The sequence below is a fragment of the Apium graveolens genome, chromosome 10 (genome assembly GCF_009905375.1).
Source record: "Apium graveolens cultivar Ventura chromosome 10, ASM990537v1, whole genome shotgun sequence".
Taxonomy (NCBI): domain Eukaryota; kingdom Viridiplantae; phylum Streptophyta; class Magnoliopsida; order Apiales; family Apiaceae; genus Apium; species Apium graveolens.
In genome coordinates, this window is record NC_133656.1 from 71,106,036 (window position 1) to 71,130,101 (window position 24,066).

The 24,066-nt window shown below is 39.7% G+C and overlaps 1 pseudogene; it reads right to left on the reverse strand.

The window, feature by feature from the left end:
• Positions 1-2,594: 2,594 nt before the first annotated feature.
• Positions 2,595-24,066, reverse strand: part of LOC141690653 (vestitone reductase-like) — a 61,095-nt pseudogene continuing 39,623 nt past the window's right edge.

The window sequence follows — 24,066 nt, forward strand, 5'->3', positions numbered from 1 at the left end:
ATAATGTAGTATCTGAGTCTATCCCCTGTAAACCTAGAAGGTACTGACACTGCTAGAAAAGCAAGAGTGTTAAAACTCTGAATGGGGTCAAGTCATTTGACGAGATAGAAGCAGTATATCTCTGGAGATGCCCAGCTAAGCGAATGTAATTGTGTGGTCGCAATTAGAGGATAGGGTTAATCCTTGAAGCATTCGACGAACAGGATCGAGACATGACCATTAATGTCTCAAAGCCGTAGATTGGCACCATAGCCTTTGACTTGTCGTCGTCTATGGAACATGGTTATACTAAACGGATTAAGATTCAAGGTGAAACATTCCATCTAAATCCGATAGCCATTGAAGTAGAGGACTTAGGAGGGTTCAAACCCGGAAGGGTACCTACTCTGAAAAACAAGTCATGATGAAAAACCTGATCGTATTTCTGTATGGATTTGTGGGGGATTGTTAGAAAATTAGGATTTTAGAGCTTAATTTAATTATGTTCTTGATATTAATCCTAAAATCTAATTATTGGAAATTGTTCAATGATATTTGAACTTAAATTTTCATGTATGGTTTTAAGAATTTTCTTAATGAAATCCATAGAGAAATAGAGTTGAAACTAGTAGCTTGTAAAAGCTTGAAATGGAGAATGTGTCATTTGTCCCACATTGAAAATAAATAAAGGGAGGATTTTATTTATTTGTGATTTAATTTTTTAATTAGATTCAATTTATCAGTCGGGCTGGGTTATTGTCTCTGTTGGGCTTGGTCACTTTGTAAGTGGGCTGAGTCAGATTCAATGAATCTGGACATGTAACTGATAAATAAAGATTCATAATTAAAAACATTAAAACTGATTTAATGTGTGGATTAAATACAAAAGCTGTTACATTTTATTTAATTTCAAAATCAGCAGTTTTGATTTATGTATTAAATGAGCAGTTTTGATTTCTGATATTAATGTATATTAAAGTCTATTAATGTCAAGGTTGTAAGTTACACTTAGCCTCTACTATAAATAGAGGGCCTAAGTTGTTGATGAAACATACCACACAACATTCTCTTCTCTTCTCCCTCTCTGCATATTCTCTCCCAGAAATACAAGTTCGAAGTGCTGTAGGTTGGTTTTTCCGGCGACTGAGGTGTTGGTCAAGGTGGAGGTTTTGTTGCTGCTGTTAACATCAACTCCGAGCTGTTTTATCCTGGTGGAGATATTGCACGCATCCCAAACGCAGCAGGTAGGGGGCAATATTCTCTTCAAGAGCAGTCAGGATTTCGAGCAAGGCCTGGTGACTCAGCTGTGATCATTTTCTTGGTTTTTTTGTATCTGTGTACCATTATTTTCAGACTCTGTTGAAAGCTATGGTTTCGGGTACATCTTCTTTTCTCTCTTCATTATTTTAGTTACTGATTTTGTTTACATGCATGCTTTATTTTGTTGACTGTGGTCTTGGCCTGAACTTGCTAAATTTTTTATACACTTGCCTCTATGTTGCAATATTTGTTAGTGAAATTTTCAACAGATTCTTCTGTTGGCCCTTAAACTGAGCCTTCACTATGGTGTTCATCATAATTTTCTAAAGAGCATCTATGATTTTCTGGAGTCCAACAATACTGTACAATATATGATGATAATTGGACTTGGACAAATGTATGATGATGGAATAGAATGCCTGAGATGAAACAGTAGGGTCTTCTGTAAACCATTTTGAAAATATTGTATGATAATAATACTTCAACACGGTTCTGCTGCTAACACCACTAAACTTGACTTGATCGAGATTTTTGTATATTTACGATTTTTTTCTAAAATAGAATAAAATCCTAAAACTGCTTTGGCTAATGAAGCTTCTGAAACATGGCTATGGTGATAGAACCACTATCCTATCCTGATTTGACGGTTTTGTACAGCTGAGGTTCAAGTTAGGGTTCTTCATATTGTTCTTCATATTGTTGATCGAGTCACTACACTTCCTCCTGTGATTCACGGCCTCGTTTTTGTTCAACCACAACATTGTCTTGCTATAATTATAAACGTACAGTTATACACTCTGTTTATTACTACTCTTCTTGTTTCATCCACACATCAAAATGTCCTTGTATGATTTTACATAATAATAATAATATAAAGTGTGTCAAAACCAGAATACAAAGTCAATCTCAATATTCCTCAGGGTGACAAGACCTTGTTTTACATTGGGGAGTTTATACACTAAATAAGCTTTATCTTTTTGTATTCCCTCATCTCAATGATCAGCAATCGAAAACAAGGGTTTTTCTTGTCTGAATCCAATTTGAAACAGAAGCTTGCTATTTACGCTGAGGGTTCAGTTTGTTTTGCGGAAACCATTTTTAGAATAAAATGTTTTCTAAATTTTATGGCGTTTGATTGCTGATTGTGAATTTATCATCTGGCATGTTTTGACACTTAGATATTTGTTTTGGTGGAACATGTTATGGCCTCTCTTCTCTTTACATAAATTACTCAGCAGTATCTAGAATGACCAAACCGAAGGCAATCATTTTCCTTTTAACAACCCATCAAGGCCCTAAGGTTGACCTGTAAAGACGAGCCAATAAACAACAGGACCAACATATCTAAATGGACGCTATGTATTCCCAAAGAGATGGAGATTTGGAAACACAACGATGCTTGTTGTCCATATAATTTGATAGCCACAATTACAGTGTCCTAAAATACATGCGGGACAGTTTTAATTCCAGTTTTCATTTAATATTCTAACGCAAATTTATAGTCTTCATCAAAATATATATTCTGAGAGGGAATAATTGTAAAAGTGAAGTACATACCGAATATATTTGACATTGAAGAGCCCACTGATCCCGGACAATGAGGTGTAATAGTAGGAACTACAGTGACAAGCTCCAAGTCATGCGTTTCTGCAAACCGTAATGCTGCTCTTTCTGTTAATGTCTTAGCAATGTAGTATGGTTCTCCATATATCTTTAGAGATCTAACAAAATCTACATCTGGTGTCCATGTTGTCTCATCAACTACGTCCAGATTTTTTCCACTTAATATTATAGCAGCTGAGCTTGCAGGTGTATACAAACTCTATTGGATTATTTGAATAAAATTCAAATTGATCTTTGATTGTGTTTTGTAACTTATATTTTAATTTGTGTAACTCCAATACTAATGAGCTAGTTTTAATTTTGTTCATTAAAGTGTAGGTTACAAATTAATGACTTGTAAGTTACAAATCTTTCTTCCCCTAAAAATAAAATCTTTTACTTCATTATTAGAGGGTGGAAAAATAGCTGTTATTTTCTTCTTCTTTTTTTCTTTTTTTAGAGCTCTAGGTTCTGTTTCTGTGAGATAGTAGCGATGTTTGTTCAGTTCGTAGAAGGCGGGTTTGTTAAGTGTTTGAAAATCACCTTTGTTCATTGTATCCTGGGAGACAGAAGCCAATCAACCTTCAAGTATCACACGGAAGGGGCTAATTTGTTTAAAGGAGAGCGTGGTTTTCACGTGACTCGAACGATATTTTCGGTACTTTGTTATTATAATCTTTTCTACAGGTATACTCGTTTTCTATACTCCCTACAAGGTTAAAACAGATAAAATAATGTTTATGGATTAGTTTAATGATAAACTAGTTGATTTGATTTATATCAGGGAGTATAATGAATTTTCTAATTTTTTAAGTGTGTTTGTTTGTATAACTAGCATGTTTCCGTAAATTCTTATTTATTAATACGGGATGGTTTATTTGAAGTATGATATGTTTGATAATTAGTTGGAAATATTTTAATCTCAGACTTGTTACTTACTGATTCAGTTAGGGGGAGATCCGTTAATGCTTTTAATATGTGACATTATATTGGTTCTTGTTATTTTTTTATTTTTGTCATCCTAGAATGATAATAGTTTTATAACTTTTAGTTTCCCGGTAGTGTTCAGTCTTTGTGTTCTTGCATATTTAGATGTCTATGCTTTATTTTTTGATTTTACAAATAAAAGCATGTGATTGGGTTATTTATCACATACTTATATATAAGACATAATCATCTTTGATTTGTTTTAGATTTAATTTGCTTGGATTTAATATATGTGGTAATTAGTGGGGGAAAAAATTGTCCAATATTTTTTTTCTTGTATATTAAATTTGTTTTAGCATAATATCTAATTTTTAAAGATTTAGATTTTGTATTTAGTTCAGCTATTGAGTTATATCATGATATGTGATTTTGTTTACTATTGCATAAGTGATATCATATCAAATTATGATCAAGTCACTTGCTAATTTTCGTACGATTATTAATTGGAGTTAATTGTTTATTATTTATCTGTGACCTTTAATATATTTGGTGTAGTTAATAACCTGCTCTAGCATTTTGATAAATATTTGCAAGTGATTATTTGTTTTTCGTGTACATGCTTAATGTCGAACTAGTGATATAAATCATGTATTTATAGGTGTGCGATTTTTTTTAGGGTTTTATTTGTATTTTGTGACATATCTTGGTTGTTTAGAAAAAATAGTTTTATATTGGAGTGAAAACCCGCTCGATGTGTTGTGCAGTGATATGCATTACAAGTGGCATCCGATTTATTATTTTTTAGACATAATATATAAATACTGCATGATAGCATGATTAATATATTTATATTATTGTCTCAATATTTTTTTAATTTGGAAAATATTAGTTGCTTACTGAGTTGATTTGCTCAACTTGTGTGATTTTTTATTTTTATGTAAATATTAATGTGTACAGATAAAATGCAAGTGAGTTTGGAGTAATTCGTTAATATATATTATTTTTATCGGTCCCACAGTGGTAAATGATTTAATATTTTGGATGGTGTTATTATTGGTCCAACGAGAGAGGGACGTCATTTTATTTTTAAGAAATATAATATGACGTACTCTATTAGTTACATTCATGTATTGTGTTGATCGTGTAGAATAATAATAGTCATATTAAATGACTTCCTAAATTTAAATTGGATCTTTGGCATGACTATAACTATTTGGCATTTTTGGATAAAGATGCAGAAATAATGATAATTTATTTTTCGAAATGTTAGAAAAAAAATCCGAATAAGTTTGGGGTCGGCACGCGATATTTATTTATCTGTTTAGATTTGTTTCTCCGGTTAAATTATCAAATCTCATATAGGTGTCGGTCTACCACATGTGCTTTTTACGGTAGTCTAAGGGATACCTGATAAAGCAATACTGATGAGAGTTTTGAATATTTTGTTAACCCTAACACATCGGCTGATAGAGAATCATCGAATATGGGTTATTTAAATCTTATATTCCGTGCATTTGAAATAACGGGAGTTAGGAACCAACTTGCTGGTGTGGGGAATAAGGCTGCTCAGGCAGTGCCTAATACGGTGACCCTTACGGTGCCAAATACGGTTGTACTGGTAAACGCTCATGCGGAAAAACCAGAGAAATTCAGTTCAGTGGGTTGAATGTCATGAGGTGGCATGAAATATATTATTTTATCTGAACACCTTGAACCTGGTGAGGTTCTTAAATGAGGATGCACTTAAACATAAATAAGATGAGTCAGAAGTTGAGCTTTTTAGTGCAGTTCAAATTTGGAATCACTCGAAATTCTTATAAGTGTGGGGGTGCCTTGCAAAGGTTCTTGTACCAGAGTCAAAGTGGGTAAAAATTGGTCTAGGTATGGTAAACTGTATTTTTATTGGGAATGTGCCTAATCATGGGGCATATAAATTTCTTGTGTACGAGTCAAAAATCCCTGATATGTACAAGAATAGAATTCAAATATGAAATATTGTCAAAATCAATGACTTCAAATAATGCGATTGAGTTGCTAATTTGGGGACGCTCAAGTTGAGTAACTAGATCATTCTGAATAATCAATTTGAGAATGCTCAAATTTGGTAAAGTGAAATCACTAATTTTTGGGGAATTGAAAATTAGTAAAGTTATTTATGAATTGGAGCATTGATGATTGATTGAGTTTTGAAATAGACTCTCATGGAATGTCGAGGCGTATTCATCATTGAAAGAATTCTTTTAGCAATTACTCTCGACTAGAGTTATCACTATTGACTATAATAAGTCACAAGATAACGCTGTGAATCCGCCAACCAAAGGGTTAACAAGAGAGATAGTTGAGAAATCATCGAGAGGAATGTGTCTAAAGCCCATAATATAAGTCGTTACAAAGGAAACCCAACCTTGTTGACTGGAGATCTCAAGATCTTGGTTCAATGGTGTTAGGTCACACAACACTGTAAAAGGGGGTTGAATACAGTGTTATTACAATCAAATCGATTTCGAACGCAAGTAACAGTAAACAGATATATCCAATATAATAAACTCTGTTACAATGGAACTGTTTTCTCTCAGTGATGAACAAATATCACTAAGAGCTGCTAGGTTATAATGTATGATCTTCTTGATAATGATAACACATATAGTGTAAACCTATGTCTGTATTTATATAGTACACAGTTACAAGATAACTTTTAATTGATATGGAATATAATTCTGTCTCCTAAAATATATCAGTCAGATATCTTATACAAGTCTTCTTATCTTCTAACTCTTTCCATGCATATCTTCTTTTGTTTTAGTCTCGATCTTCTATCCTGTATATCAACTTCCTTCCTTAACTGTAAGTCCTCCCGTACTTAAGTTCTGATATGACCTTAAGTTCTGATATCTATCTTGTGACTTCCAGTAAGTACTGATTCCAGTAAGTCCTGATATGTCCTGTTTGTTAAGATCTGAAAACTAAACATGAAACATATTAGACATGACATCTCAAATATATCTAACAATCTCCCTCAACTTATAAATTATGCAAAAATATATAAGTTAATAGATTTGATGATGTCAAAAACATTTAAGTTCAAATACAACAAGAGTTTAATAAGACTATTAACTACAACTTACAGAACATGTAGCTTTACCAACATCACTGGATCAATCTGAATCCATAATGATTCTTAACAAAATATTTTACCAGCTTATCTTCAGCTTTTCTCAGAACTTCAACTAACTGTGCTTTGACCTGCATCAGTTCTTCATCTTTGCTGTCAACAATTTGATAAATGGCTGTTCTGAGAGCTTGAATTGATGTTCTTTCAAGTCCATCACCAAGTCTGATAACTCTAGGATTTGAAGAGTCTTCATTATAACATAAACATCTTCCTTTTAGAATAACTTCCACCTTAGCAGAGTTCTTCAGCATAGGAATTTCTCTTCCATCATCTTCAGTAATCATTGGAATGTACTGAGAAGCCTTTGTACCAGATATTCTGAGAAGATCTCTTATAGCCTTCGAAATATATTCTGACCATCTTCTTGTAATTTCAGATTTTACTTCCAGAAGATAGTGAATATGTTGAAGCTCTCTGACTGACTTCTTTAGCACATCAGTATCAGCTAGTCTGTAAGTTCTTCCATAATTGAGAAATAAGATAAATTTCTCTTTTAGATTTTCTTTATCATGAACATCTATCACAATTTGAGCAGACAACACTTTGTCAAGGTGCTTTTGTTTGATTTGTTCATATAATTTGTCTCTCAACATGAAAAGATCTCTTAGAGTAACTTCTACTCCTATTTGTATCTTTTCTTCATCATAACCTAATCCAGCTCTATCTCTAGGTTGCTTGGCTCTCAACCCAAACGCTGCGAGTTGATTAATCATAAGATTGGACTTTGGTTCAACTGGAGTAGCTTTCTTCCATAACAGCTTCTTCTTATCAGCAATTGTCATCTTTTTCAAATCAACTTGAGCATTGTTAGTAGTTGATGTCTTGATAGCTTGATCAGAATTTGCTGTTTCTTCTGTAGCTTGCTGTTCTTCATTCTGAACAACTCGAGCAATGTCATAAGTTATTTTAGTTTCTTCAATTATCTTTCTTCTCTTCAGAGTTTGAACAATTTCATCTTCTATCAAATCATGATCATGCATTATAGCTTGATAGACTGGAATGGAAGAACTTATCTTTTTCTGAATCTTTAAAGGTTCACCAACCTTTTCTTTTCCCTTTGACTTCGGATCAATCTCAACTTGTGATCTAGTCTTGGACTTTGAAGCCTCAGAATTTGACTTTTCCTTGATCACAATGCCTTTTTCCTTAGGTCTTGGAGGTTTCTTTGCATCAGAAGCTTTAGACTTTAGATTTGTCTTTTCAGCTGCAAATCTAGCTTCTTCCTCCTTGAGAGTTTCCAAATCCATTCCTGGATTTTGTTTCAGAAATAATCTTCTAGTTATCTCTTTATCAAGTGTCTGGATTTTAGGATCTTTGTAATAAACAGTAGTCTGCTTCCCCTTTAGCTTCAGAGTTTGTAAAAACTTTTGAGAGTCTTTAGATCCTGACTGAATCAGGATATCAGAACTTGACATCAGACTTTGCTTATCAGAACTTGACTTCATACTTTTAGCATTCACAGCATCAGAACTTGACTTGTTCTGTGTAGAAGATTTTCCTTGAACTTTTCCTTGACCTCTGCTCTTATCAGAGTTTCCCTGGTCATCACCTTTGTCATCCTTCTTCTTCAGTATTTGAGTAGGTGAGCATTTGGACTTAACTACCTTCTCCCCCTTTTTGGCATTATCGGGAAGTAAGAGAGAGAGAGAAGAAGTTTAACTGAAGATTGGATCTCATCCAATTGAGCTTTCTGAGAAGCTTGATTTTGTAGGACCTCGGTAATTTGGGCATGTTGCTTCTCTTGAATCTTCTCAATGGCTTCAATTTTCTCAAGAGTAGGTCTTATATATCTGTTCTTGTCAAGCTTGATCTGTAGATCTAGCTTATCAGCATTGTCCTTTAGTGTATCAACCTTATCATGAGTAATGGAATGTAGACCATGAAGACTTCTTGTACTCATAGCTGTAACCTTGAGTTGAGTCTTGAAATCAGAATTTGACAATAACTCATTAGCTTTTGACACATGTTATGTCAGAGTTTTGGTGCTTAGAATAAAATCTGATTCATTCCACTTCTTGGTCCACTCAACTCCCCTGTGAGTTTATTCCCAAGGTACATGAGCATCCTATACAACAAATTTCTTGACAAATTCTTCCTTTCCCAGAATAGGATTTGGAGTCTCAACGGAAACACTGTCTTCAGAACTTGAGAAAGATTCATTATTTTATGACAGCACAAGAGTGTGTGATTCAACTGGAGATTCAAGAATAACATCATCTAAATTCTGAGCATCAGAATTTATCTCCAGAGCTGGTGTGGTTGGTGTAGATGGTATCTCAACATTTAAAATTGGAGAATGAGTTGAAGATTCCTGAGCCACTGTAGATGGAGCTTCCAAAAATAAAACAGTTGGTATAATCAGCCTTTGAAGATCAATTTCAGGACTTAATCCTGAACCTTCAACTGTTGTCTCTCTGACTGGAGAAATAGTAGGATTGATCACTGTATTAGGAACAGTGTCTTGAGCTCTAGCTGGAAGGGCTTCAATGATAATTGGCTCTTTTGAGATCAGAGATTCCTGATCCCCTTCCTCAGCTTCTTCAGTATCTTCTGATGGAGATTTAACATTATACCTCTTTGCCCTCATTTTCTTCAATCTCCTTGCCAATGAAGGAGTTGCTGTTGCAGCATCAGAGCTTACAGATTTCCTCTTCAAAGTATCAGAACTTTGAGCTGCAGTTTCTTTCTGAGAAGTAACATTCTCAGCTTCAACTGTCACAGGTTCTGAAGCATGAACCTGTGCTTTGTTTTCACTATCAGATTCATCTCTGAGAATCATCTTCCTTATCTTTTGTGGAGGTTGAGGAACAGACTTTGCCCTCTTAGAAGGTTTGGAAGATGAAGGTCTGATGGTGTATGCTGATGGTTGAGATGATTGTGTTGGTTTGAAATATGTTCTGATAGTTGGTTGTGGTTGTGGTTGAGAAGTGTGAGGTGTTTGGGTAGTGGTGGTGGGTGCTGATGGTTCAGGTTCAGATGGTTGGACATCAGGATATAGTGCAGTGTATGTAACTGGATCATAGGTTATTAAGGCTTGTTTGACTGGATAAAGGAATTTGGAGGGGTCTTGACACAACCTTTTTATTATCAGTAGATAATAAGTCATTAAAATCTCTTTTAGCTAGTCTAAATGGCGGAATTAATTCAATGGCTAATTGGGGCTTATCAGTACAACAAAAACTATAAATAAGCTGACAGAATCTAGCAAAATAGACAGTATTCCTATCTTCTGTCATCCTATCCCCAATAAAGCCTAAAACGGCACTTGCATAATCAAAATTAGTTTGATTAATGAGAGCATACTGATAAGTGGCATTTTATACCACTTAGAACGTCTTAAAATGGCTTAAATTGGTGTCTTGAAATCAAGTATTTTGTGTATTTGATGCGTTTTTCTAGTGTTTATGCATTTCAGGGTATTAGTTGCATTTCGGAGAAGGAATCATCAAGAATAAGCCTTGGCGTGTGTACACCATTACGAGAGGAAAAGAACGGGCAGATTACGGTGAAGAAACGGAGCAAACCTGGAAATTTTCCAGTAGGGTCCTGCGCGCCCGCGCAGCAATGCTGAGCGGCCGCGCAACAGCCTTGCGCGCCCGCGCAGAAATGCTGAGCGGCCGCGCAGGGTCGGGGAAAAAGATATATTATTTTAGACTTCTACTTCTGTTTGGCTTCCAACTTCTATGTAATCTGAGTTTTATGGGACTATTATATAGGTAGATTTGAGACGTTTTTCACAGAGTATTAAGAGGAGATTATGTTTTAGATTGTGTTTTGCAAGAAGCGAAGGAGATAAGGAAGAAGACCGATTTAGCACACAGCAACGAAGAGGAAGCATATATTCTTGTGATTCTTGTTTTGTTGTAACGTTGGATGCTAGTTTTCTTCCTTTGACTTATTTACTCTTGTGACGTACTCTGTTTTAATATAATTAGTTTAGTTGTTATTTTCTTGTGTTTGTTTATCATGATTTCATATGAACCCATGATGGCGATAAGTTCTATTATGGGCTAATCGTGATCATGGGGTTGCAACGGATTTATTATGGAATTCTTTAGTTAATTGTTTAATACTTTAGTGTGTGATGATTGCATGATATCTAGTATTGGTTGTGCGTATTCGTCTTATGTGCGTCGCGAACATATAAGATAGGGTGTTAATCTCTTGTGAAGCGATGGTGGATCTTGAGATTTAGAACTTGCCATGCTAGCATAGGTTCATGTACGTTGTGCATGATTAGTGGGTAACTCTAACAGTTTTATTTGCCCTATATAATCAAAAAGGAATAACTTGTGCTTAAATCGTTGTGTTGTCAATTTCTGTAGACATATAGGAACTCAACATAATTGATGACTATTCAACTTCTATCTTAATTGTGGATGTTTGGTAGAATGGTATTAGTACAATGAAAGTTGGCTTTTATCAGTTTCGTGTTATTCGATTAATATCATCACTGTCACATGCTAAAGGTAATAACTATGGCTATAGAAGGAAGTAATAATGAAGTTGTGATCTCATGAGTGTTTTATTATTGATAAATTGAAGTGTTAGTTAAGTGGTTAATTAAGTAGTTAATTATAGTTAATATTTAATCAACAATTTTAAGTGTTATTATCTTAACATTGAGAAGTAGTCATACATTGGTGAGTGAGTTAAATTAGACAATAACTTAGTCTGAGTCTCTGAGGGAATGAACTAGAAAGTATTCTATATTACTTGCGAACGCGTATACTTGCGTGAATATTAGTGCGTGATTTCGCCCTAACAAGTTTTTGGAGCCGCTGCCGGGGACTCGGCGTATTTGTTTAGTTTATGTACTTACCATCATTGGTCATTAGGACTCAGTGATTAGGACGTAGTAGTTAATTACTCTTTTCGGTTGTGTTTCAGGTACTTTAGCAAACGTTTATGCAAACTCGTTCTCGTGCTCGCAAGAGGACCTTAGATACAGCTGAGGAGAAAGACGAAGTTCTTGATACACCGGAGAAGTTAGATTTTGAGGATTCGGATTCAGGAACTGAGCAGAAAGAACCAGTAAACATGGGAGATCGTATTGTTCAAGCTGATCCAGCTCTTATGGATTTTTCTCGGCCTAAAATTGATGACATTCAGTCAAGCATCCTTCATCCGGCTATTCAAGCTAACACATTTGAAATCAAGCCGGGCACTATTCAGATGGTGCAGAATTCTGTTTCTTTTGGAGGAGCGGCAACTGAAGACCCCAACATGCACATAAGGAATTTTGTCGAGATCTGCAGCACTTTTAAGTATAATGGCGTGACTGATGAGGCTATCAAGTTGAGGCTTTTCCCATTCTCACTGAGGGATAAGGCTAAAGACTGGTTACATTCTGAACCAGCTGGGTCAATCACTACGTGGCAAGATCTTGCGCAAAAGTTTCTGGTGAAGTTTTATCCAATGGCAAAGACTGCTGCTATGAGGAGTGCTCTTACTCAATTTGCGCAGCAACCTACAGAATCTATGTGCGAGGCTTGAGAACGCTACAAGGAAATGTTGAGAAAATGTCCACATCACGGAATGCCGGATTGGATGGTAATCACTGGTTTTTATAATGGTTTGGGGGCCCAATCTCGGCCCATGCTCGATGCAGCAGCTGGAGGCGCCTTATGGGCTAAAAGCTATACTGAGGCGTATAATCTTATCGAGACGATGGCTGCAAATGAGCATCAAAACCCAACTCAGAGGATGACGTCAGGCAAGGTAGCAGGTATTCTGGAAGTTGATGCAGCCACCGCTATTGCAGCCCAGCTCCAAGCGCTATCAATGAAGGTTGATTCTCTGGCTACGTATGGAGTTAATCAAATAGCTATGGTTTGTGAGCTTTGTGCAGGTTCTCATGCTATGGATCAGTGTTCTCTTGTCAACGAATCTGTTCAGTATGTGAATAATTATCAGCGACAACAGCAGCCTGTGCCAGCGACCTATCATCCTAACAACAGAAATCATCCAAATTTCAGCTGGGGGAATAATCAGAATGCTATTCAGCCACCATATCAGCAAGGAGTAAGTAAACAGTTTAACCCATCTGGATTCCAGCAACCACAACAGTATGCTACAAGGCAATCATATCCTCAACAGGGAAGTGCAGCTGCACCTACTAGTGCTGATTTTGAGGAACTTAAGCTGTTGTGTAAGAGTCAGGCGGTTTCTATCAAGACCTTGGAAAATCAAATCAGTCAATTAGCCAATGCAGTGCTCAATCATCAACCTGGCACTCTTCCCAGTGACACGAAAGTACCAGGCAGGAAGGAAGCCAAAGAGCAAGTCAAGGCTATTACCTTAAGGTCTGGAAAAGTAGCTGATGCTGAAAAGGCAAAAGAAGTCGAAGCTGAAGTTAGGGATGAAGAATCTAAGCAAAAGGAGAAAGCGGCGGAACCAAGGAAGACTACTGTTGAACACACTCTGCCTGAGGCTAATACAGGGGAGAAACAGCTCTATCCTCCACCACCTTTTCCTAAGAGATTGCAGCAACAAAAGCTGGATAGACAGTTCGGGAAGTTTCTGGAGGTGTTCAAGAAACTTCACATCAATATACCTTTCGCTGAGGCTCTGGAACAAATGCCTAGTTATGCGAAGTTTATGAAGACTATTCTCTCAAGGAAGGTGAAACTGGATGACCTTGAAACCGTTGCTCTCACGGAAGAATGCATCGCTGTTCTGCAGCAAAAGTTACCACCAAAACTGAAAGATCCAGGAAGCTTCACCATTCCTTGCACCATTGGCAATCTAACTTTTGACAAGTGCCTTTGTGATTTGGGAGCAAGCATTAATCTGATGCCCTTGTCGATCTTTAAAAAGCTGGATCTGCCTGATCCAAAACCCACATACATGTCGCTACAATTGGCTGACCGTTCCATTACTTACCCAAGGGGCATAGTTGAGGATGTGCTTGTCAAGGTGGATAAGCTCTTCTTTCCTGCAGATTTTGTTATTCTGGATTTTGAGGAAGATAAGAAGATTCCCATAATCTTGGGGAGGCCTTTCTTGGCTACTGGCCGTACCTTGATAGATGTGCAAAAAGGGGAACTTACTATGCGGGTCCAAGATCAGGATGTGACCTTCAACGTATTCAAGGCAATGAAATTCCCTACAGAAGATGAGGAGTGCTTAAAAGTGGATGTGATTGATTCTGCAGTTACGTCGGAACTCGATCACATGCTAATGTCTGATACATTGGAAAAGGCCTTAGTGGGGGAATTTGACAGTGATGATGAAGATAGCAACGAGCAATTACAATATCTGAACGCTTCTCCCTGGAAGCGAAAGCTGGATATACCATTTGAATCTCTTGGTACTTCTGACCTCAAGAACGCTGAAGGGAAGCTCAAACCATCAATAGAGGAAGCACCTACCTTGGAGCTCAAACCATTACCTGAACACTTGAGGTATGCTTTTTTAGGTGATTCATCTACGTTACCTGTTATTATTTCAGCTGACCTTTCAAGTAGTGAGGAAGTGATAGGGATAAATAAATTATGATTGTATAATTAAATACTGCATTAATTGTACAAGCTGTGGGCTGTTAGGCCCAATAAAAAGATATATGATACTCAGACCAGAAAGGTTAAGCCTGATGGACCAGATCAGGCCTGATGGAATAAAAAAGGCCCAAAAGCCCTGATTATTAATTAATTTCGTAATTAATTAATAAGGGACAAAACAGATGTTGAAAAGAGTCCCGATAAGGATATAAATCTTTGGAGATTAGCCTCAAGGGGACCTAAAAGGATAAGGAATCAGTTTCCTACTATCTAGGACTCCAAAGTCCATTCTAATTATGAGACTTGCCCACCAAGTCTCCTATACCAAGTCCAATTCAAGGACTCGCAACATCTATATAAGGGGCCTCACCCCACAAATCAGAACTACGTTTTTTGGCTTGATTCTCTAATTCACAGAGATACGTAGGCATCTCGTAAAGGCAGAATTAAGCTACGATACACGAGAGCAGCCATTAAAGGCCTTGAGCTCCCGAATCTTAGTAATAAATACAGCAAATAACAACCTTAGTTTTTTATCCATAACATTTGGCGCCGTCTGTGGGAAACACAACAACAACCATGGCGAGAACACGGAGAACAATTGGAGCTCTAGAGGAAGGAACACCATTAGAGATAACCCAGGTGATTTCATCAACCGTGGAGGTTCCTCCCCATTCAACTTATGCATCTACTCAGGAGGAAGCCCAGACAGGGGCAACTCAACCCCAGCTACAAGGGACAACTCCCCCGATTCAAGGTACGAATCCTCAAGTTCAACAAATACATATACCTGTGAATTCTCGACCCGTCGGGTATGAATATTCAACTATTGTTACTACTAACCCCCCTTATGGGATGCCCCTTCACCCTGAGGTTGGAGGAAGCGGATATGCTGGGCGAAGCGAAGCACGAGGGCGGTCGCCCCCCTATATACGAGGTTTGGATCCTATCCCTGAGGATCGGGAATTTTCTGGTCCATACACTGAGAGAGACTCCGAATCTTCGGATGTTGAAGTGGCCCCGAGAAGGAGGCGTCCTGGAAAAGAGCCAATGGCCGATGGAAGGCAACGCCCCAAAGCACCCCAGGGGCGAATCCCCAAGAAGTGCAGGAAAAGATCAGGGCTCATGAGGCTGAAATCCAAAGGCTGAGGCGTGATTTGGAGGCTCACCAAGCCACCAGACCCCACATACCTCCTAGGGGGAGAAATCCTCCTCCTATCATAGACCTGGATGGTCCGGTAAGAAGAAGGGCTGCTGTCCCAAGAACTGATCCAAGCAATCTCCTTCCCCTTGGAGATCCTGATGATCCAACTCCACCCTTCATAGAAGAGATAATGAATGCCCATATCTCAAGGAAATTCAAGATGCCCACTATCAAAGCCTATGATGGCACGGGAGACCCCGCTAATCATGTTAGGACATTCTCTAATGCACTGCTGCTGCAACCCGTGAATGATGCTATAAAATGTCGGGCCTTCCCTCAAACCCTGTCGGGTATGGCTCAAAGATGGTACAGTCGCCTACCCCCAAATTCTATTGGATCATTCAGAGAATTAAGTCAGGCTTTTATTAAGCAATTCATCAGTGGAAGAGTCCATGAGAAAAGTTCAGCATCTCTTATGAGTCTTGTGCAGGGAGCTAAGGAATCCTTAAGAGATTACCTGAATCGTTTTACAAAGGAGGCTTTAAAAGTCCCAGACCTTGATGATAAGGTAGCCATGATAGCACTGCAACAAGGAACTAGGGATGAGTTTTTCAAGATGTCTTTGGCCAAACGACCCCCTGAGAGCATGTTGCAGCTCCAAGAGAGGGCAGGGAAGTATATCAAGGTTGAAGAAAGTATGAGGAAGACCGTAGTAAGTAATGAGCCCACTGGAGGCAAGAAACGAAAAACTGATTTGGAGTATATCGCTAAGGACAAATATCCTAGAACTGAACAAAACCCTGATTCAACCCCCAAGAAGGGATGACCTGGGCAAAAGTTCACTGAATACGCTAAGCTGAATGCTCCTAGAAGTCAGATTTTGATGGAGATTGAGAAAGACAGAGATATTCGCTGGCCTAAACCCTTGAAGGCTGATCCCGCCAAGCTAGATAAGGGCAAGTATTGCAGGTTTCATAAAGATGTTGGCCATGACACCGATGAGTGTAGGCAATTGAAAGATGAAATTGAGTTTTTGATTCGAAAAGGAAGATTGAACAAGTATACTGGAGATGGAGGGGACAGAAATAATAATGGAAGGAAGAACTTTGAAGATCGTAGGAGGGACCAAGACGATCAGGGGCAAAACCCCCAGCCTAGAGGACCAGTTATAAACACCATTTATGGAGGGCCGAGACCTCGAGGGCCTGTGATAAACACGATCTTTGGAGGTCCAACTGCTGCTGGATTGTCCAAAAATTCCAGAAAGGCATATACTAGAGAGGTTATGCATATTGTTGGAGAAGCCCCGAAGAGGGCCAGGACAGAAGTAACATTGGCTTTTGATGATTCCGACCTAGAGGGTGTGAAGTTTCCCCATGACGACCCGCTGGTCATAGCACCAATAATAGGAAATAGCCCGGTTAAGAGGGTCCTTGTGGATAATGGTGCTTCTGTGGATATCTTGCTCCATGACACCTTTCTAAGGATGGGGTATAATGACTCCCAGTTAACACCAACCGACATGCCGATATATGGATTTGCTGGAGTAGAATGTCCTGTGGAAGGGATAATCAAATTGCCAATCACCATAGGTACGGAGCCAAGGCAAGCAACGCAGATGCTGGATTTCGTGGTGGTAAAGGATAGTTCAACTTATAATGCTATCATGGGGAGAACAGGGATACATACCTTCAAGGCAGTCCCCTCTTCCTACCATTCAGTCATGAAGTTTCCCACCCGAAACGGGATTGGAGAAGAGAGAGGAGATCAAAAAATGGCTAGAAGCTGTTATGTGGCCTCTTTGAGGGCAGATGGAGTCGGGGGGCAGGTTCTTCCTATTGAAGATATGGATGTTCGAGAAAATGATGAGAATAGAGGAAGGCCAGCAGAAGAATTGGTTTCGGTTCCTTTAGACCCAGAGAATCCTGAGAGGACGACTTTCATTGGAGCCACATTAGAGGAGCCCCTTAGAGGGAAGTTAGTGAAATTTTTGCAAGAAAATAGTGATGTGTTTGCATGGTCAGCAGCTGATATGCCAGGCATAGACCCGGAGTTAATTACTCACAAGCTAAACGTAGATCCAAGCCGGAAGACAGTAAAACAAAAGAAAAGAAATTTTGCCCCGGAAAGACAAGAGGCTATAAAGCAGGAAGTGGAAAAGCTCTTAGAGGCTGGTTTCATTGAGGAGATTCAATTTCCGGAGTGGTTAGCAAACCCTGTAATGGTGAAGAAGGCTAATGGAAAGTGGAGGATGTGTATAGACTTCACCGATCTGAATGATGCATGCCCCAAAGACTGTTTTCCGCTGCCTAGAATTGATACTTTGATTGATGCCACCGCTGGACATGAGATGCTGAGTTTCATGGATGGGTTTAGCCGATACAACCAGATCAAAATGCATAAGGATGACATTCCAAAGGTATCATTTATCACTGACTTTGGTGTTTATTGTTATCTTGTTATGGCGTTTGGTCTCAAGAATGCAGGAGCCACCTATCAAAGGTTGGTAAATAGAATTTTTAAGGATCTTATTGGTAAGACTATGGAAGTCTATGTTGATGACATGTTAGTCAAGAGTCTAGTAAAGACTGATCATATAGCCCATTTAAGGGAAGCTTTTGAGGTCCTGAGGTACCACAAGATGATGTTGAATCCGACGAAGTGTGCTTTCGGAGTAGGATCTGGAAAATTCTTGGGATTGATGGTCTCGAAGAGGGGAATTGAGGCAAACCCCGATAAAATAAAGGCAATCCTGGACATGGAACCCCCCAAAACTGTCAAGGATGTTCAGAAGCTCACAGGAAGGGTTGCTGCGTTAGGACGATTCATCTCCAAGTCAGGAGACAAGTGCTTGTCATTTTTCAAGTCACTAAAGAACATCAAAGACTTTGTATGGAGTGAGGAAAATCAGAAGGCATTTGAAGAGTTAAAGAAGTATATGGGCCAGGCCCCGTTGTTGGCCAAGCCAGTTCTGAATGAAGTTTTATTCTTGTACTTGGCTGTTTCAGAGAGCGCCTTGAGCGCCGTGTTGGTTAAGGAGGAACTGAAAGTCCAGAAACCCGTATACTATGTCAGCAAAATTTTGCATGGTGCTGAGTTGAATTATTCAGCCATTGAGAAATTCGCTTTAGCCTTGGTAATGGCTTCAAGAAAGCTGCGTCCTTATTTTCAAGCTCACCGGATTGAAGTGCTAACAAATCAGTCACTGAGAAACATCATTCACAGTCCCAAGGCAAGTGGGAGACTGATTAAGTGGGCAATAGAGTTGGGAGAGTTCGATCTCAAGTATAAGCCGCGCACGGCTATAAAAGCCCAGGCACTAGCTGACTTCGTGGTGAAATGTACCATACCCAACCAAGAAGTCGGGGGCAGGAAGATACCATACCTCAAGACAAGGGAGTCGATAATGGGGACAAAGAGAAGGATGATAAAGAATATTGGGTTCTCTATTTTGATGGGGCATCAAAAACAAACTCCAGTGGAGCAGGATTGGTTTCGCAAAGCCCTGATGGATTCTTAATTGAGTATGCTATGAAGCTAGACTTCCCAACCACAAACAATGAGGCAGAGTATGAAGCCCTGATAGCTGGCCTTGGTCTAGCTGGGACACTTAGAGTCAAAAACTTAAAGGTCCGTGGAGACTCGAAGCTGATCATATCCCAGGTAAAGGGAGAATTTGAGGCAAGGGATGAAACGATGGCTAAGTATGTCCGCCTAGTAAGGGCTGTGATGACCCAATTTAATGAATGCCATGTTGAACACATTCCAAGGGAAGAAAATGTTAAGGCAGATGCGCTATCAAAGTTCGCTTCGTCTGAGATTGAAGAAAGTTCAGGAAGTGTGTACTTCCGTGTTTTGAAGACACGAAGCATAGATGTTAAACTAGTGGCTCCCATAGGCTTGGGGACGTCATGGATTGATCCCATCAAGGCTCACATTCAGACCGGTTGGTTGCCAAGTGATGCAATTGAAGCACGGAAGTTAACTGTTCGGGCACTAAGGTACTCTTTGATAGATGGGATTCTTTACAAAAGATCTTTCGTGGTTCCCTACTTGAGGTGTCTCAGGCCCGATGAGGCACGCTTGGCTCTTGAAGAAGTGCATGAAGGTATTTGTGGACAACACTTGGGGGGCAGGGCCTTGACTCATAAGATAACCCGTTTAGGCTTCTATTGGCCAGAAATGATGGCTGATGCCAAAGAATATGTGAAGAAGTGTGATCGCTGTCAGAAGCATGCACCAGTTGTTAGACTACCCCCCGAGATGCTGACCTCTATCAACTCCCCAATCCCCTTTGCTATGTGGGGGATGGATATTCTAGGGCCTTTCCCTATGGCCACAGCACAAAGGAAGTTTCTGATTGTAGCCATTGATTATTTCACTAAGTGGATTGAAGCCAAGCCCTTGGCCAAAATCACAACTAAACAGGTTGCACAATTCCTGTGGGAAAACATTATGTGCCGATATGGAATTCCCCGTATCCTCGTCACTGACAATGGAACACAATTCAACAACGAGGAATTCAAGAAGTATTGTGAAGAAAATGAAATTGAGTTACGGTTCACCTCTGTGGCTCACCCACAAGCTAATGGGCAAGCAGAAGTAGCGAATCGAATAATCCTGGATGGATTAAAGAAAAGGATCGAGAAGTCAAGAAATAATTGGGTGGATGAGATACTTCCCATATTATGGGCCTATAGGACTACCTGTAGAGTTACGACAGGAGCAACTCCCTTCATGTTGGCGTATGGGGCAGAAGCAGTAGTTCCAGTAGAGATATCACATTCCTCTCCAAGGATTCAGGCTTTCAATGCAGAAGAAAATGAGGAAGGGCAGAGGTTAGCCCTGGATCTGATCGATGAAGTGCGAGATACGGCACATGCAAAGGTAGTAGAATATCAGAAAAAGGCTTCATTCTACTACAACCTAAGGGTTAAAGAAAGGTTTTTTAAACAAGGCGATCTAGTCTTGAGAAAAATAGAGGCTTCTGGTGTCGGACAGAAAGGAAAGCTAGCCCCAAATTGGGAAGGGCCGTACAGAGTCAAGAGCGTTCAGGGTAGAGGAACCTACAAGCTAGAAACTATGGATGGTTTTGAAGTCCCGAGGACCTGGCACGCACAAAACCTGAAGGTTTACTACGTGTAAGATAGGTGAAGTACGATTCTCACTTGTCATTATGACAAGTAGGTTTAAAAGCACCTTGAAGCTTTGCTTGCGTAGGATTTTATATTCCAGTAGAATTTACTTTGTCTAGTTATTATTAATTAGGGTCGAACCCATGCTATGTAAGGTTTTGAAAAACCAGACTTCATATTAAAGAGTTTGAAATTATTTCAATCTAAGGATGTTTAAGATTCAAATGCATATTAAGATTGTAAAGTCAAAACAGAAAGAGGCAAGAAAAGCAACATATAGAATACAAGCCCCGAAGGGTAATAAGTTCTGAATACGATTAAGTCAATACATAGAAAGCCACAATGGGCCAAACAAGAAAAACAAAATACTCAAAGATCCTTGAAAAAGTCATCATCGATGTTTCCTTCATTGGCAGCAGAAGAAGGAACTGGAACAGGATCAGCACCTCGAGGAGAAACAGCTTCGGCCTCGGCAGAAGAAGCAAGAATAGGAGAAAGAGGGATATCATCAAGAAGAGGCTCTTTCCCAGGAATATCAGGGACTGGATAGGCAGTGAGAGTCACCTCCGGAATCTTCTTCCCAATCTCCTCTACTATCTGCTCCCAACAGCTAGAAAAGGTCTCCGGGAAGTTAGCATCGTACTCAGCATTTAGGACATCCTGAAAGTCCTGAGATGCCTTATACTCAGCTATCACCTCAGCTCGGGCCCTTTGAGCATCCAGCTCCAGCTTACGAACTTTCTCCTTCTCGTCCGCCAGCTCCTTCTCTACCTCACGGAAACGAGTGAAGTTGGCCTCGGAAGCCTTGAGGTACCTATCCCTGTCCCTCTCAGCAATAGTTAGGCTGGTCCTCACATCCTTCAAATTGTGAAGGGCATCCTGGAGATAGGTATTCATCTGCACGAACATATCAAAGTACAGTAAGTAATAATAAAAAAAAATAGTTAAAAAAGGAAGAGGCTTACAGAAGCCACGGCCTGAGCACCCAGACGTTCAATCTGTAGGTCATCAGAAGACTCGACGATCTCAGCCCTGTCACGAGGCGTGATCACACTCTGAGACCAAACGGCGGCAGCCTCGGAACTCCCTACCACCGTGTCCCTCCTCTGAAGGCCCCAAGTGACGGTGAAGGGAGAGTTATCTTCATCAAGGCTAGGAGGCCTCTGGGATAAAAAAGTAGGGACGGCCTCCTGAACCGTGACTGAAGGGCCGTCACCAATCCTAACCCGCTTGTCGCGGTGGCTCTCAACAGCAGAGCCCTTGGCGGCACGGGCCTCCCGCTTCTTGAAGATCGTGTCCAAAGCGGCCCTAGCTGCAGGCAAATACGAGCACGTAAGAAAAATGACAAATAGAGAATGGAGGAAATGGAACAAAAAGGGGAAAGAAATACCCTCGGGACCAAGGTCACTTAGACCTAAAACTTGCAAATTACCCTCTGAAAGGATGAGAGCGCAATGGTGCAAGTTATCAGCAGTAATGGCCTTGATGGCCGCATCCTCATCTATCCCCAATTTTAGGTCTCTTAAAGACCCGTCTATACTTTTTGAGAAGTTGGGCCTGAAAAAATGGTCCCAACCCTCCTCGGAATCCAGAAATATATAAAACCACTCACTCTTCCATGTTGGATACGAGTCGGGATTGGTGCCAGAAATAAAGCAGGAACGAGCCAAGGATCTATGAACTATTTTGACCCATCCTTGGTCCTCAGAAGCATTTACAAATTTAAATAAATAACGAAAGACACAAACATTTGGCTCAAAACCGTGTTTACGAGATTGGGCCATATAACAGTGAATAAAACGCCAAGAGTTGGGTGTGAGTTGGGTCGGACAGACTCGGGCCTCAGCCAAAAGGCGAAAAACAAAAGGATGAGGAGGTAGGCGAAAACCAGCATAGAAGGTTTCCTTATAGACCCGAATGGCCCCAGGTTTTGGGTAGCAGGCCCTATCATTTGGGCCTGGAGCCTCGGCCCTATAAGGGTGAGAAATGCCAAAAAGGCGGGCTATGGTACCTACTTGATCTGGACCAAATCTAGAAGGATAATTATATGCATCTAAGTGTAACATGTTAGGAAAGGCTTGCCCAAATTCGGTTAAAAGATCCCTAAGAGAAATAACTGAGGAATGTACAAGAGATTTTTTACCTCGGCTGGCCCTAGAGGGACGGGCAACAGCTTGGGGGACATGGGAGTGAGATGAATCGGAATCCGCCATGGATGAAGACAAAAACCCAGGAAGCTCTTGAAAGTAAGTAAAGAAGATGAAGATTCAAACGGAATCTTCAAAATAAGCCCAGAAAGCGGCGGAGTAGAAAGCCGGAAATCGCTTGGAGGTGGCGATTCTTGAGAGACTAATTGCAGAGTTGAAATTTAGAAATTTTTGAAAGTGAAGTGTGAGAAATGAACTCACACTCCACCTCTTATATAGAGGAGCTCAAAGATGTACAAACGGGCCTGGGCCTAAGAAAAAGGCGGGAAGCCCATAAGATTTGAATTTTGAAAAGATTTAAAATTAAAGTTCATTGAATGAATCAAGGCTCGAACAGCCTCAACAACGCCCAGGATGCATCGTCCCTAGACGTTGTTAGAAGTATGGCTCCTAGGCGTGGTACAACAACGCCCAGGAAGCATTTGTCCCCAACAATGCTCAGGATGCATCGTCCCTAGACGTTGTTAGAAGTGTGGCTCCTAGGCGTGGTACAACAACGCCCAGGAAGCATTTGTCCCCAACAATGCTCAGGATGCATCGTCCTTAGCCGTTGTTAGAAGTGTGGCTCCTAGGCGTGGTACAACAACGCCCAGAAAGAATCTATCTTCAACAACGCCCAGGACGCAAGTTTCCTAGACGTTGTTAGAAAGCTGTCTCCTAGGCGTGGGTGCACAACGTCTAGGATCTATGAATGCATCAGCCTCCAACAACGCCCAGGACGCAAGTTTCCTAGACGTTGTTAGGAAACCGTCTCCTAGGCGTGGATCAACAACGCCCAGGAAGCATCAGCCTCCAACAACGCCCAGGACGCAAGTTTCCTAGACGTTGTTAGGAAACTGTCTCCTAGGCGTGGATCAACAACGCCTAGGATGTATTGAGCAGCAAAAGTTCTGTTTTTCTGATCATTTAATTAGAAAAATAAGAAAATTCCTTAAATATTTTCTGAAAAATGTTAATATTTTCAGAAATAAGGAATAAATCCAGAAAATTAAAGGATAAATCCCAGAAATTAGGGAAAAAATCCAGAAATTCCTTAAATATTTTCAGAAAATAGGGAAAAATCCCAGAAAATTAGGGAAAATCCCAGAAAATTAGGGAAAATCCCAGAAAATTAGGGAAAAATCCAGAAAATAAGGGA